Raw genomic sequence first — 15,392 nt, forward strand, 5'->3', positions numbered from 1 at the left:
AATACCTGAGGCTATCAGAACACAATGGAGATATGATATTGTGGGCATTTATTTATACTCTACTCATGCTTTTGACTTCTCTTTTTTTTATGCCCATACAGGCTTTTATTAATCTTTGTGTCCTGCCTGCTGTGGGAGAAGAGAAAACCAGAGGTGTAGGACTTGATATTGCTGCTGTGGCCTGCTGATGGAGAGCCCACAGCAGTTAATTGCTGTTGGAATCAGTATAGGAAAGGTGCAGATCTGTTCTTTTCCAGAGGGCCCCAGTTACTGAAGTGATTGCTCTGCATCATGGGTTTTGTGTTCAGTGCCAAAGGCCAGGCCTCATCCTTGTTGAGAAGAATCTTTTCTTGTAAGGTTACTGACTCCAGCCTTGTGTACCGTTGGGAGTCTCTGTCTGGCTCTGCACCTCCATGGACAATGTGAGAGTCACAGTTTTGATGTCTCTGGAGGTTTACTGCAGTGTCTCTCCTTCTCAACCTCTTTGTCAGACTCCTTCTCTTCAGGATCAGTTTAATCCTGGATCAATTTACATTTGAATAATGAACATTCTGAGATGTAGTGGCATCCCAGTCAGAAGAAGAAACCATCCCAAATGTGTTGCAGTGAACCCCCTAGGAAGGAGCAATTCCTTTGCTTCCTTGGTTCAAAAGTTGGGGATGTTTGTGTAGGGCACATCTTTAGCTTAAGCTTTCCATACAATAGGGAAACATGGAGTCGTGATGGAAAGGTTGTTAACTCATGGATTATGAAATCTGAAATATGATAATTAATTTTTATTAATATTAAAAATTACTAATAACTGATTAATCACTATTTTATATACAGAGTCTAGTGCATGATTGTGAGCTATATCTCATAACTGGTCTCGTGTGTACAATTTGAACCCAATTTATAGAATTAATTGTGATTCATTAACTAGGGGTGTAATTCCACAGTTTGCCCACAAGATGGCAATGCGAGAAGACACTGCAGCTTTACCTATATACAGGGAACTTAAAATGTGTCAGAAGCTTGTGCTAGAAATGTCATGTGGCTAGGTGTGGGAGGCTTTAAACTGAATGTTAGCAGGTGTTGCACCTGAAAAGATATACTGTGTCTTTGTTGCTAGGTACCTGCTGCCTGCCTGGCTTGCTCCAGGGCCAGCTCCTAGGCTGGCTTGTTTTGGGGAGGCAGTCCTGGAGGCGAGGGGTGGAGGTGCTCCTCCTGCAGTGGTGGGGCTGGGGGGGTGATGTAGACTTCTGCCGGTCGGCTGGTTTCCTTGCCAGACTTGGGTGGTTCCCTCGGAGTTGTGCAAATCCACTGCTGTTGGCTGGTCTCTCCTGGAGGTTCCGAGCTAGAAGGACCCGTTGGCAGAGTCAGGCTGCACGTACTGGGGGAGTGGTCCCAGTGGGGTGATGGTTCCCTGTAGGTGGGCTCAGATGTCTTTGACTATGGACTGTTACAGGTCAGTCTGGACCTGTTGGCATCGGCCCTCACACTGCGAGGCAGTCGGGGCCAGCAGGGTGGCACTGGGGAAGGGGGCTGGCGGCATGGATGAGCAGCGCAGCGGCAGCATCCCCATGGCTCAGCTTGAAAGGAGCGAGCGGTGCCAACTCTTCTCAGAGATGTGTCTCTAAGGTTACGAGACAGTCTTTTGTACAGGACACTCACAGGCAGTCCCAGCTCTGAATCATGGGCATGAACGGTGCTCTGAATGTCCCTGGCATGTACAGGGCTGCAGAGTGGCCACAGACGGCTCCTCTTCTCCCTCGACAGCAGGGTCAGGCAGGATGCGACTGGGCGCTGTTCCTGCTTTCATGAGTTGCCACAAACTGTTGTAGCTCGTCCTCTCCTGCTTTAAGGCTGTAGGAGATGTTTGAACTGCCGACATTTGGGCTAGTCCCTTCCCTGTCTGGGCTAAAGGCTTACCCTCGGGGGTTCAGTCCTATTTAAGACAGGGCAGGCTCTCTTCCAACTGGTGGGACTGGCAAATGCAACACTGGCCATCCAAAGCCTTCAGCAAAGGATCCTCCTTTGCAGATTTCCGGGTAAACAGAGGCTTGGCAGCCCTTCCTGGTGTGGTAGTGAGAAAGTTCAATCCTCCACCACAATAAAACACAGCTAACTCAGTCAGAGAAGTGGATGAAAAAGGCTGTATTTTACAAGCAGAATGACATGCAATGAATATGTACACAACATACAGAATTTACAGTATATACAAAAATATACAGGAAAGAATGTGACACAGAAAGCTCCCTCCAGAGGATAATCCCCTCCAGGTTCCCCCAAAAAAACCTTTTCCCCCTTCCTCCCCTTTTCCCAAAAAGGATTAAAGAGAGAAAATGGATATTAAGGGAAATTTTGGTATTTCTAAGCAGATGTTAATGGAAAAAGAGTTAGTTTCTTATCTCATTAGTCCAAGGTCAGCACTGCCAAGAACACAAGAAGCAAGCAGCTGCACAGACAGAGACAGCTGAACAGACTGAACTGAGACTAAATGCTTTAAGTTACATTCCCACAGATCTTCCAATGAAATTAATTTAGAATTATCATTGTTTTCCTTTTTATACCAAGGCATCCAGCTAGAGAATTCAGTAGCTGTCCTTTCCTTAAAGGCACAGCCTACAACTGTCACACCCAGGTTGCTGGCTTCCCTTTTGTAGAGGGTTAAGAGACAAGGCCTAGCTTCCTCTCCCCCACAAAGAGGAAAAAAAAACACAGCTAACTCAGCTGGAGAAGCAAAGGGATGTAGCTATATTTACAAGTAACGGGAAAATGCAAGATATGTACACAATATATATAGTATTTACAATATATATACAGAAATATACAGCAAAGAAAGATACAGGAACAAGACCCCCACCTCCGGACAGAGGAGGGTTCCACCCTGTATCCCTGTAGTGGTTTGAGCCTTAACTGAGAGTTAAAAGCTCAAATGAGGAAAAGGCTGAGAATCTCTTCCCCACTCCCCCCCACCTCCTCCCTCCAAACAGGGAAAGGAGGAAAAAAAAAAGGGTAAGGAGCAAATCCACTAAGCAACAATCTGGAGTCAGCTTGGAAGTAGAGAGGCAAATAATTTTTTTTCTTCAAATTATATATATATAACAATAATAGGGAAAAAAAAAAAAGGTTCACAAGGGCAAGGAACAAGAATGGATGGGAGGGGGACAGAAAAGAATAATACAAAACCAGTCTTTCTCTGAGGAGGTGCAGAGGCAGCAGGGAAAAGGATCAGGTCCAGCCACGTGGCTGAGGAGCAGGAGGGCAGCTGCAGTAGCTCTCATCCAGCAGAGGCAGGAGCCAAAAAAGGAGATCCAACAGCTATGATGTCCTGTTTTTATACCCTAGCTGGGCAGGGAGGGGGGAGTGGAACAGATTCAGCTTTTCCCAGGGGGGAAACGCCCTTCAGGGAGTGTAAAGTACCTGCAAGCCCTCCACCCTGCTTTCTTCTTTTGTTTTCAGAAAGAGGCGTTAACCCACCACAATCCACCCCTCTGTTCCACTTCTTCTCTCCTGCCACAGCACCTTCATGTGATTTTGACACGTGGTATTTGAATCCTTGGTGCAAGTCTTTTGCTATCCCAGCTCGCTCTCTCCCAGGGCAGTCTCTCTCTCTCTCTCTGGTGATGGTCACTGTAGGTGGCGCTTGAACTGGGCAGGCATGTGGAGAAGAATCAGGAATCAGTCTGTCTTTGAAAGGGAAAGAAAAAAAAATCAGGAACAGTCCGTTGCTGTAGGGACATTGGGAACAGTCCGTTGCTGTAAGGACATCAGGAATAGTCTGTTGCTGTAGGGACATCAGGAATGGGTACAGGTGAGATGATGCTCTTTGGGTTGGTGTGCAGTGGGTACGTTGGGTCCTGCATGCTGGGCTGGTATTAAGCTAGGATGGAGAAACTTAGAACAACTTATAACTATTCACATAATTACATTGACGAGTGTTGCCTCCTCTGAGTTCATCCTCTCTCAGCCAGAGTCACATTCTGCTGTGGGATACACTGAATGTCCCCAGTTTCTAACATGACCCAGTACGTGTGACCAGGCCCCTCAGCCGAGACCACCCCTCGGGTTGGTTTGCCCCCACCAGCAGCAGGGAAAACCCACACTGACTTCCCCAGCAGGTTCTTCTCAGCAATCACAGGAACTCCATCTCCATCCACTGTTTGCAGCAGGTCAGACTGGGCAGGACCAGCTCGGTTCACAGATCCTCTGCTGTTCACTAACCAAGTGGCTTGAGCTAGGTGCTTTTCCCAGTTCCTGAGGGTTCCAGCCCCCATGGCTTTTAGGGTGGTCTTTAGCAAGCCATTGTAGCGCTCGACCTTCCCTGCAGCTGGTGCATGGTATGGGATGTGGTAAATCCACTCAATCCCATGTTCCTTTGCCCAGTCCCTTATGAGATGGTTCCTGAAGTGGGTTCCATTGTCTGATTCAGTCCTCCCGGGGGTGCCGTGTCTCCACAGGATATGTCTCTCTAGGCCCAGGATGGTGTTGCGAGCAGTGGCATGAGGAACTGGATAGGTCTCCAGCCACCCTGTTCTTGCCTCCACCATGGTCAGTATGTACTGCTTGCCACTGTGAGACCAAGGAAGGGAAGGGTCTATCTGCCAGGCCTCTCCATATTTATATTTCGACCATCTCCCCCCATACCACAGAGGCTTCATGCGCTTGGCCTGCTTGATGGCAGCACAGATGTCACACTCATGGATGACCTGTGAGATGGCCTCCATGGAGATGTCCACGGATCTGTCCCGAGCCCACCGGTATGTGGCATCTCTCCCTTGGTGGCCAGAAGTGTCAAGGGCCCAGCGAGCTAAGAACAGCTCACCCTTGTGTTCCCAGTCCAAGTCTATTTGGGAGATCTTAGCAGCCAGGTCTGCTTGGTGGTTGTGCTTGTGCTCCTCTGTGGCTCTGCTCTTGGGGATGTGTGCATTGATGTGCCGTACCTTGGTTGGCAGCCTGTCCAGGCGGGCAGCGATGTCTTGCCACAGGTCAGCGGCCCAAACAGGCTTCCCTTTTCTCTGCCACCCGTTCCTCCTCCATTCCTTCAGCCACCCCCACAAGGTGTTGGCTACCATCCAGGAGTCAGTGTAGAGGTACAGCACTGGCCAATTCTCTCGTTCTTCTATATCCAGGGCCAGCTGGACAGCTTTTACCTCTGCGTACTGACTGGATTCACCTTCTCCATCCCTTGCTTCTGCCACTTGCCTTGTTGGGCTCCAGACAGCTGCCTTCCATCTCTGCTTGCTTCCTACAAGCTGGCAGGACCCATCTGTAAATAGAGCATAGTCCTTCTCATTGTCAGGGAGATCGTTATATGGGGGAGCCTCCTCATCACGGCTCACTGTCTGCTCTGGTGGCATTCCAAAGTCAGCACCCTCTGGCCAGTTGGTGATCACTTCCACTATGCCAGGGCATTTGAAGTTCCCCATCCAAGCTCGCTGAGTTATCAGGGCCATCCACTTACTCCAGGTAGCATCTGTGGCATGATGTGGGGTTGAGCCTCTCCCTTTGAACATCCAGGTCAGGACTGGAAGTCTCGGAGCTAGAAATAGAGGTGACTCAGTCCCAATTACCTCAGAGGCAGCCCGGACGCCCTCATAGGCAGCTAGGATTTCCTTCTCTGTCGCGGTGTAGTTGGCCTCAGAGCCTTTGTACCCATTACTCCAGAAACCTAGGGGCCTGCCCCTGGTTTCACCAGGAGCCTTCTGCCACAAGCTCCATGTAGGACCATTCTCACCAGCCGCAGTGTACAGCACATTCTTGATCTCTGGCCCAGTTCAAACAGGTCCCAAAGCCATAGCATGGACCACCTCTCGTTTGATCTGGTCAAACGCCACCTGCTGCTCAGGTCCCCACACAAAATAATTTTTCTTCCTTGTTACATGGAAGAGAGGCTTCACAATTTGACTGTACCCGGGAATGTGCATTTTCCAGAAGCCCACAAGCCCCAAAAATGACTGTGTCTCTTTCTTGTTAGTGGGCTGCACCACAGTGGCTACCCTGTTCACCACCTCCTGAGGGGTGTGGCGACGGCCATCCTGCCATTGAACACCCAGGAACTGGATCTCTCTGGCAGGCCCTTTCACCTTGCTTCTCTTGATGGCAAAGCCAGCCTCCAGCAGGATGTCAATTATCCTCTTACCCTTCTGTGACTGGTTGACGTTGTCCCCTTAAGAAAGGGAATATGGTGGACGGAAGTTGGTAAACGGAAAGAATAATCTAAACAAATTTTTTTTCTTGGCGTACCCAACGTGCGGCAGATAATTAGTTTAATTTATTACTTGATTGATTTAGTGTTTTCTAGCTGAATTAACAAACATGAAGGTATTGTGGTTTGTGGAGCGATTATTCTTTTCAATTTTTGGGGCTCTGGTTTACAGATAATGTTTGGGTTTGATTTTGGATTACCTGGGTAAATATTTGGTGCGGACAATTTATCTGTGGGTTATGTATAGAGTTAGGCTATGGTATGGAAAATGCATGGATTTCTTATGGCCGGTGAGATACAGAAATGTTACCTCCACCACTCTCCCAATTAAGATAAAGGGTTTTAAGATTCCGCCTGAGGAGAGAGTAACTTTAGGGGATGCCTGGGATCCAAAAGTGATTTACTTGATGTGTATAAATCTGTTGCTGGTGATGGTAATTGCATATTTACTGTTCTCTCTGCGGCGAGAGAGAAAGGTGTCCAGAGCTTGTTTTGTTATTAAAACTAGATCAAAATAAAAATGCCGTGGCTCTGGATCAGTCCCAGAGTCATCTAGTGATGAAGAGTGTGGGGAATCTGTGTCAGTTAAAAAGAAGGCTAAAAAGTTAATTGGTAAAGCAGCTCTAAATGACTTTCCTGCTGATTCTGGCAAGCTGCCAAGGGCGGCGGCTAGTATCAACATGGCGCCTACTCCTTCTCCTCCTTCTTCTTCTCCATCGGCCATTAGTGGAGCAACATCACTTCCGCCCACTCCCTCGGTGGGACCGAAAGTCACTGCCCCAGCAGCTGATTTATCTCAGGACCTGTCAGCTTCTGTTAAGGTGGCTGTAAATTCAAACACAGCTCCAGTTAAGGTGGCTGTTTTAAAGACTAGAGGTGGAAAGGGCAAAGATGGAGAAGAAGAGCTGGAGGCTGATCCTGGTGAGGGGCCCTCTACTCTAAAAGATCCTGATGAGGAGGAAGAGAAGGTTTGTTTTAAAGATCTAGCTAACCTAGTGAGATCAAAGCAGGATAGATATGAAGTTAGGAAAGCAGCTGGCAAAGGTGGTTCTCAGTTTAAAGAAATCCTTAGGAGAATGACAGCAGGATTATATGGACAAAAAATTCAGGGAGACGAAGAGGAAGATGATATTTCAGAGTGTTCATCACCACGTGAGGAATTGCGAAATGTCCGTAAAGATTTCACCAGGGCAGATAAGGAGCCAGTTCTAGCTTGGCTTAGTAGGTGTTATGATACAGGTGCTCCAGCTCTAACAGTTGGAGACAAGTCAGCAGCTTAGTTAGGAACTCTCTCAAGGGATAATGGAATAGATAGACATCTAGGCAGGGCTCTCAGTAAGGTTAATCTGTGGATACGCCTTTTAATGGCGGTTGCCCTGAGATACCCTTCCCGAGATGATCTCCCATGGCATCCTAAACCCTGGACTACCATAGATGAGGGAATTAAGCGCTTGAGAGAATTTGCTGTTAGAGAGATACTCTATGTTGAACATGAAACTCTGAATCCTGATGACATTCCTGTGGGTATTGGTCTTGCTAAAAAGATCATCAAACTTGCTCCTTCTAATTATGCAAACATTCTGCCAAGCAGAATTGTGTCAAGAAATTATGGTGGAGCTTCTCCTACGGTTGGCCAATTCAGTGATCAAATGAGACAATTGGAGGATAGCATGACACGTGGTTCTTTGGTTTTGGCCATTAAAACTATGTCTGGTGATATACAAAATTGCATAAGAGAGTTAAAAGATGAATTTAGAAATTCCATATCCCAATTGGCACAAAAGGATAATTTCAATTCTTCCTCCAGGTGGGTACAAGTTTCATCTGTGAGGAATACACGTCCTCCAAGGAGCTCATTCCAAAACAGGTCATTCCAAAACAGGTCATTCCAAAACAGACCACCAAGGCAATCACGTAGAACTATTTGGATAACTCTGCGTGATCAGTTTGGTGAGAACACGAACCGCTGGGATGGCCAACCAACTTCTAATCTTTTCAGGAGACTGAGAGAACTGCAAAGTGGCAGAACCCAAGGTAGCAATACCAGAAGGGTAGCTGTCACTTCCACAGTTCCCCAGAACAACCCTAGTAGCTCCAACAGTGGCTCCAGTTATAACATGCAAAGTTATAACCCTGCAAACTATGTGCAATGCACATGTGCGCATGTTCCCCATAATTAGGGGTGCCCTGCCTCCCGCCAGGGGGAGGAGAGGGATAACAGAGATAATAGAATCTATTGGGATGTGTACATCCAGTGGCCTGGCACTTCACAATTTCGGAAGTACAGGGCCTTGGTTGACACAGGAGCTCAGTGCACCATAATACCATCAAATTATCAGGGATCAGAGTCCATAACTATTCTGGGAGTCACTGGTGGATCTCAAGAGTTAAGTAAAGTGGAGGTTAATATAAGTTTAACTGGTAAACAATGGAGGAAGCATACAGTTGTGACCGGACCTGATGCACCTTGTATTTTGGGAATTGATTTTCTGAGAGAAAGGCGTTTCAAAGACCCTAAAGGTTACAAATGGGCTTTTGGAGTAGCTTCTATAGAAATTGATGGACAAAAATTGAAGCTGTCTGCTAGACCTGAGCTTTCTGATGAATCTGCATTTGTGGGACAACACAAGATACAGGACATTAAATTGCCGGTTGCTTCTCAGACTGTGCATCACAGACAATACAGAACCAACCGTGACTCTTTGTTGCCCATTCAGAATCTGATTCGTCAGTTGGAGAGTCAGAAAGTTGTCAGCAAAACTCATTCACCTTTCAACAGTCCAGTGTGGCCTGTGCGGAAGCAGAATGGAGACTGGCGTCTGACGGTAGACTACCGAGCCCTGAATGAAGTGACACCACCTATGAGTGTGGCAGTACCAGACATGATGGAGCTGCAGTATGAGCTGGAATCCAAAGAGGCCAAATGGTGTGCTACCATAGACATTGCTAATGCATTTTTCTCTATTCCCATAGCAGAGGAATGCAGGCCTCAGTTTGCTTTCACCTGGAGAGGAATCCAGTACACTTTCAACAGATTGCCAATGGGCTGGATCCACAGCTCAAGAATCTGTCATGCGGTAATCCACGATGCTCTGGAGAAAGGCGGTGCTCCAGAACACATCCAGTTCATCGATGATATCATCGTCTGGGGTAAAACTGCTGAGGAAGTCTTCGAGAAAGGTAACAAAATCATTGACATTCTTCTGAATGCAGGTTTTGCCATCAAGTGAGACAAGGTGAAAGGACCTACCACAGAGATTCAGTTTCTGGGAGTGCGGTGGCAGGATGGACGCTGACACATTCCAGTGGATGTGGTAAATAGAGTCTCTACCATGGCAAATCCCACAAACAAGCAAGAGACCCTACGTTTCTTGGGGATAGTGGGATTTTGGAGACTTCACATTCCTGGATACAGTCAGATTGTGAAACCTCTGTATGATGTGACTCAAAAGAGAAACCATTTCCACTGGGGACCTGAACAACAAGCAGTCTTTGACCAGATAAAGCAAGAGGTAGTTCAAGCAATGGGTCTGGGACCTGTCCGAGATGGTCCAGACATTAAGAACATTTTGTACACGGCTGCAAGTGACAATGGTCCAACCTGGTGCTTGTGGCAAAAAGCTCCAGGTGAGATACGTGGACGACCTCTTGGTTTCTGGAGTCGAGGTTACAGAGGTTCAGAGGCTAATTATACTCCAACAGAGAAAGAAATTTTAGCTGTCTATGAAGGAGTAAAAGCATCTTCTGAAGTGATTGGAACTGAATCACAACTTCTCTTAGCTCCCAGATTACCAGTTTTGAATTGGATGTTCAAAGGCAAAGGCTTCACACCACATCATGCCACAGACTCAACATGGTCTAAGTGGATGGCTCTGATAACACAGAGAGCTCGAATGGGAAATCTTGAAAGGCCTGGTCTAGTGGAGGTGATCTCAAGTTGGCATGAAGGTATCAACTGTGCTAAACCTCCAGAGGAGAAAGTGACTCATGCTGAGGAAGCTCCTCCTTACAATGACCTTTCTGATGATGAAAAGAAATATGCTTTGTTCACAGACGGTTCCTGTCGTCTTGTTGGGAACAAGCAAAGGTGGAAGTCTGCAGTGTGGAGTCCAACACGCCGAGTTGCAGAGGCGAAAGATGAAGAAGGAGAATCCAGTCAGTTCACAGAGGTAAAAGCTGTCCAGCTAGCTCTCGACGTGGCTGAACGTGAGAGATGGCCAAAGCTTTATCTCTACACCGACTCATGGATGGTAGCCAATGCTCTGTGGGGTTGGCTAAAGAACTGGAAGAAGAGTGGTTGGCAGAGAAAAGGAAAACCCATTTGGGCAGCCAACCTGTGGCAGGACATTACTGATCGAATCGAGAGAATTCCAGTGAAAGTGAGACACATCGATGCTCACATTCCTAAGAGCAAAGCTACTGAGGAACAGCAACACAACCATCAGGCAGATCTAGCTGCAAGAGTTTCTCAAGTAGACATGGACTCTAATCTTGATCTCGACTGGAAACACCGAGGTGAGATATTCTTAGCTCAGTGGGCTCATGATTCGTCAGGACATCAAGGCAGAGATGCAACATACCAATGGGCTCATGACAGATCCATAGACATTTCCAGGGATGCTATCACACAAGTCATCCATGACTGACATTTGTGCTGCTATTAAGCAGGCAAAACGACTTAAGACCTTTTGGTATGGTGACAGATGGTCCAAGTACAAGTATGGTGAAGCTTGGCAGATTGACTACATCACTCTACCACGTTCTCGTTCTGGTAAGCAATACGTGCTTACTATGGTAGAGGCAAACACTGGATGGTTGGAAACTTATCCAGTTCCACATGCAACTGCACTCAACACCATTCTCGGTCTGGAGAGACAGATCCTGTGGAGACACGGAACTCCAGAGAGAACTGAGTCAGACAATGGAACTCATTTCAAGAACAACCTTGTAAAGAACTGGGCAAAAGAGCACAGTATTGAGTGGATATTCCATATTCCCTACTATGCACCATCCTCAGGGAAGATTGAACGCTACAACGATTTGTTGAAGACCACTCCTAAAGCCATGGGGGGGTGGATCTTTGAAAAACTGGGAAAAACATTTAGCACAAGCAACCTGGCTGGTAAATAGCAGAGGTTCAGTGAACCGAGCTGGACCTGCACATTAAGATTTGCTACGGAAATTGGAAGGTGACAGAGTTCCTGTTGTTAGAGAAAAGAATCTGTTAGGTAAGACTGTTTGGGTATTTTCACCCTCAGGAGAGGTTAAACCTGTCCGAGGGGTGGTTTCAGCTGAAGGTCCGGGTCACACTTATTGGGTAATGCAAGAGAATGGTGAAATTCAGTGTATTCCACAGAGAAATTTAACTTTAGCTGAAAGAGGTTAATTTCAAACTGTTGTACAGCTACATCGCGTCCAAAGGAAGAATCAACGAGGAATCTATGGTGCACGAACCCTGAGATCCCTGAGAGCCCTGAGTCAACTAAGAGACCCTGAGAATCCCTGTTTCCCTTTCCTTCACTTCGTTGGCGAGGAAACGAACTGTTTTCCATTTTTCTCACTTTCTGATTTTCTTGGACTTTTGAATCATCTACATCTGAGCATAGCCGGAATGGACTATGAACTTTACCCACGAACTGTAAATATCGTTTTGGATTGGATGGACAGTATGAACGGCCAATGAAATTGTTTAGAAGGGGTGGACTGTGACTGGTTGACATTGTCCCCTTAAGAAAGGGAATATGGTGGACGGAAGTTGGTAAACGGAAAGGATAATCTGAACTAATTCCATTGGAAGAGTGGGAGGAAGCACCTCCTGAACTGGGAGTGCAGAAAAGTATACTGGGCATTCCAGCACTTTATCTTTAGTCTTGCTTCCGCCTCTCCACAGTGCAGCAGCTCTTTCTGTGCTGGGCTTTCTGCCAAGGCTTCGGCCTTCAAACTGACAAACCTGATAAGGCCTGTATTAACTCCTTTCCAATTAACACCAACTGCTCAAATGGCGAAAAGGCTGAGAATCTCTTCCCCACTCCCCCCCACCTCCTCCCTCCAAACAGGGAGAGGAGGAAAAAAAAAAAGGGTAAGGAGCAAATCCACTAAGCAACAATCTGGAGTCAGCTTGGAAGTAGAGAGGCAAATAATTTTTTTTCTTCAAATTATATATATATAACAATAACAGGGAAAAAAAAAAAAAAAGGTTCACAAGGGCAAGGAACAAGAATGGATGAGAGGGGGACAGAAAAGAATAATACAAAACCAGTCTTTCTCTGAGGAGGTGCAGAGGCAGCAGGGAAAAGGATCAGGTCCAGCCACGTGGCTGAGGAGCAGGAGGGCAGCTGCAGTAGCTCTCATCCAGCAGAGGCAGGAGCCAAAAAAGGAGATCCAACAGCTATGATGTCCTGCTTTTTATACCCTAGCTGGGCAGGGAGGGGGGAGTGGAACAGACTCAGCTTTTCCCAGGGGGGAAACGCCCTTCAGGGAGTGTAAAGTACCCGCAAGCCCTCAACCCTGCTTTCTTCTTTTGTTTTCAGAAAGAGGCGTTAACCCACCACAACCCCCTTCTCTCCCCCTACCTCACTTTTTTCCCCAAAAAGGGTTAGAAAGAGAGAAAAAGGCAGTTATTAAGGAAGTTAGCAGGCCTCATGCAGGATTAGTGTTTATCTTTATCCAAGGTCACTCTGGCTAGGAGCCCAGAAGCAGGCAAGCTGGAAGGGAGAGCGAAAGGAACGGACTGAGAAAAAATTCCAGCTTCACTAAAATTTAAAACTGCGTTCTACCAATCTACCAATGAAACTAGTTTAGAATATCTGATTGTTTTTGTTATTATTCCAAAACATTCAGCCAGAGTGTCCCAGCACTGTCCCTTTCTTAAAGGCACAGCCTCAAACGGTCACACCTTTGTACTGCAGTAGCCTCTAGTATGCTTGAAGGTGGACTGAGAAAGCTTGCTAGCAATGAGCTTAGCAGCAAGGATTTCAGCACAAAGAGCAAGAGCTTATGAAGCTCAGGCAAAGAGAGAGCTTGATAGCAAAAAGAGAGTGACTTGTTTACAACTTGGGGTAATATGTAGAAGTTTCTCGGGGCTGGATTTGGCCAATGAGCAATCTTGTCAACAACCAGCCTTAGCCTATAGAAAGTGAGTAGCTAAAATGATGCTCTTACTTGGCAGTAGCATGAGCATCCCGTATGGAGGATGCATGTTGCTGATTGCCCCCTAGAAGGCAGGTTGAGTTGTGTCTGCCATCAGCATAGTGCCTGGGGTCTTTGTGCCACTCAGCTCTGGGCTGAGCACCCACTCCAGAAAGGAGGGTGGAAGGCAGAGTGTGGCCAAATGTGTTGGGACAAGTTTTGCAGTATTTGGGGCATAATTCTGGGTATCTGGTGCCCTCACCACAGGCATGTGGAACATGACTGTGTGCAAGTCTGGACTTCAGACCACATTGTCTTCAAGTTGCTTACGCAGTAGCTGAAGCACCACTGGCTCATGGTGTTGACTAACAATTGGTTATGGCCACGTGTGGACTCAGAGTGGGAAATCATGCACGATGACTTCTTTAGATACTCACATAGGATTTTGGAAGAAGATGAGTTTAGCAGCTTGTCTTTGGAATTGCAGAAGAAGAGAGAGAGAAATGACTGAAAGCTGTGATGAAGGAGAAGAGTTTTGTCTTTTCTGGGTTACACAGTCCAACGAATGTTCTCCCCCAAAAGGTCATCAGGAATGATTAACTGCAGTAGTGCACAGACAGTCCATTAAGCTGAACCTTCAAATATGTACATTAAGAAGCTGGATCGTGAAGAAAAGGAAAAACTGATTAGATTGGGACTGAGAAAATAAAAGAACAAAGAACTTGAACTGCTTCCATCTTAATGTTGGAAATGTACCAGGAAATGTCACTTCAACATTGTCTTTTGACAGGTCTACTACAGGCAGCTATTGGTGCAATTTTTTAGACCAATCCATGTTGCTCACTAGGTTGTGAATCCCCAGATTGTGCTGTAGCAGGACCTGTGCTACCTTAGTGTGGGATATGCATGAAGAGCCAGGTGTGACTCACAGAATTTTGCACTAACAGTTTAGAATTTGCCCTGCAACCGTCTCTTGCTGCTGCAAATTCCCATGTTCACAGCCCTGCACCTGCGGTCTCCCACATCTCATGTTGGTTCTCCAATGCTCCTATCAGATACCTGTGCCATGACTTTCTAGAATGTGCACAGGCAATTGACTTGCACCTGAGCTGTGGCTGAGGGAACACTGCCCTTTCTCCATTTCAGACGTGCGCCTCAGCCTTGTAGCAGAGCACTTCTCCATTCCACGTTTGCGTAGGCAGGTGGAGTAAAGTCACTGCCAAAAGTGCAATTTCACCCTTGCAGTCCTGACCCATTTGGCATCAATCAGGAATAGCTTGCTAGGAACAAAGAAACGTACAAAGTAATTTTAGAATGCTTCAGTCTAATCCACTTTATGCATTAGAGATCTGGTAATGGATGTGTACTCTTTGTATACACTCTTATCCCAACCTTCAGTCTCCCCAAGGGTTTGCCTTGTTGGCACATGCCCTGTGTTCACAGGATGGTGACAAGTTTCCTGGGGAAGTGCTCTGATAAGAGGAGGCTTTGATAGCAGCCTGATTGAATCCATGGCACACAAGAAAATGAAAGAAAACTTGTCGTGGTAAGATTGATGTCTTCTGCAGTAACTTTTCAGTAAAACAAAAGTAAAAATCAGAGCCAGAGAACAGCTGCCTAATGCCATCTGTGGTGATGCTTGGTGCCTGCGTGGCAAAGGACACAGCCTAATATTATATCTAACAGTCTGTGATTCTGTGCTTCTGTGATCCTGTGATCTATATTTGATCCCTCTGTGAGATCAATGGAGGTGGGAATCTTGCTGTGTTAAAGGTATGAAATCATTCCCCAGAATTATGAGCTTGGTTCCAAACCCTAGTTCCTGAGGTCTTTTGTAACTTCAGCTCAGTTTCAGCATTTCTGAAAGTGACTTTGACCTCCCTCCTGAAATGAAAGTTCTTAGGTCAGAGGATGTCCTAAGGCCCTGAGCTTCAACCTCAGAATGCTCTAGTGACCGAGGCCCAAGCAGAGCACAGGTGGCCCCACTCTGAGGGCCCTGGGAGTCACCAGAATGCAAGCCCTGCCTTCCCCTTGGGAGTCTGTGCAGTGTGATCAGCTCTTCAGACAGCACTTG

The sequence above is a fragment of the Melanerpes formicivorus genome, unplaced genomic scaffold, assembly GCF_026170545.1.
Source record: "Melanerpes formicivorus ecotype bairdi unplaced genomic scaffold, bMelFor1.0.p_v2 SCAF_34, whole genome shotgun sequence".
Lineage (NCBI taxonomy): Eukaryota > Metazoa > Chordata > Aves > Piciformes > Picidae > Melanerpes > Melanerpes formicivorus.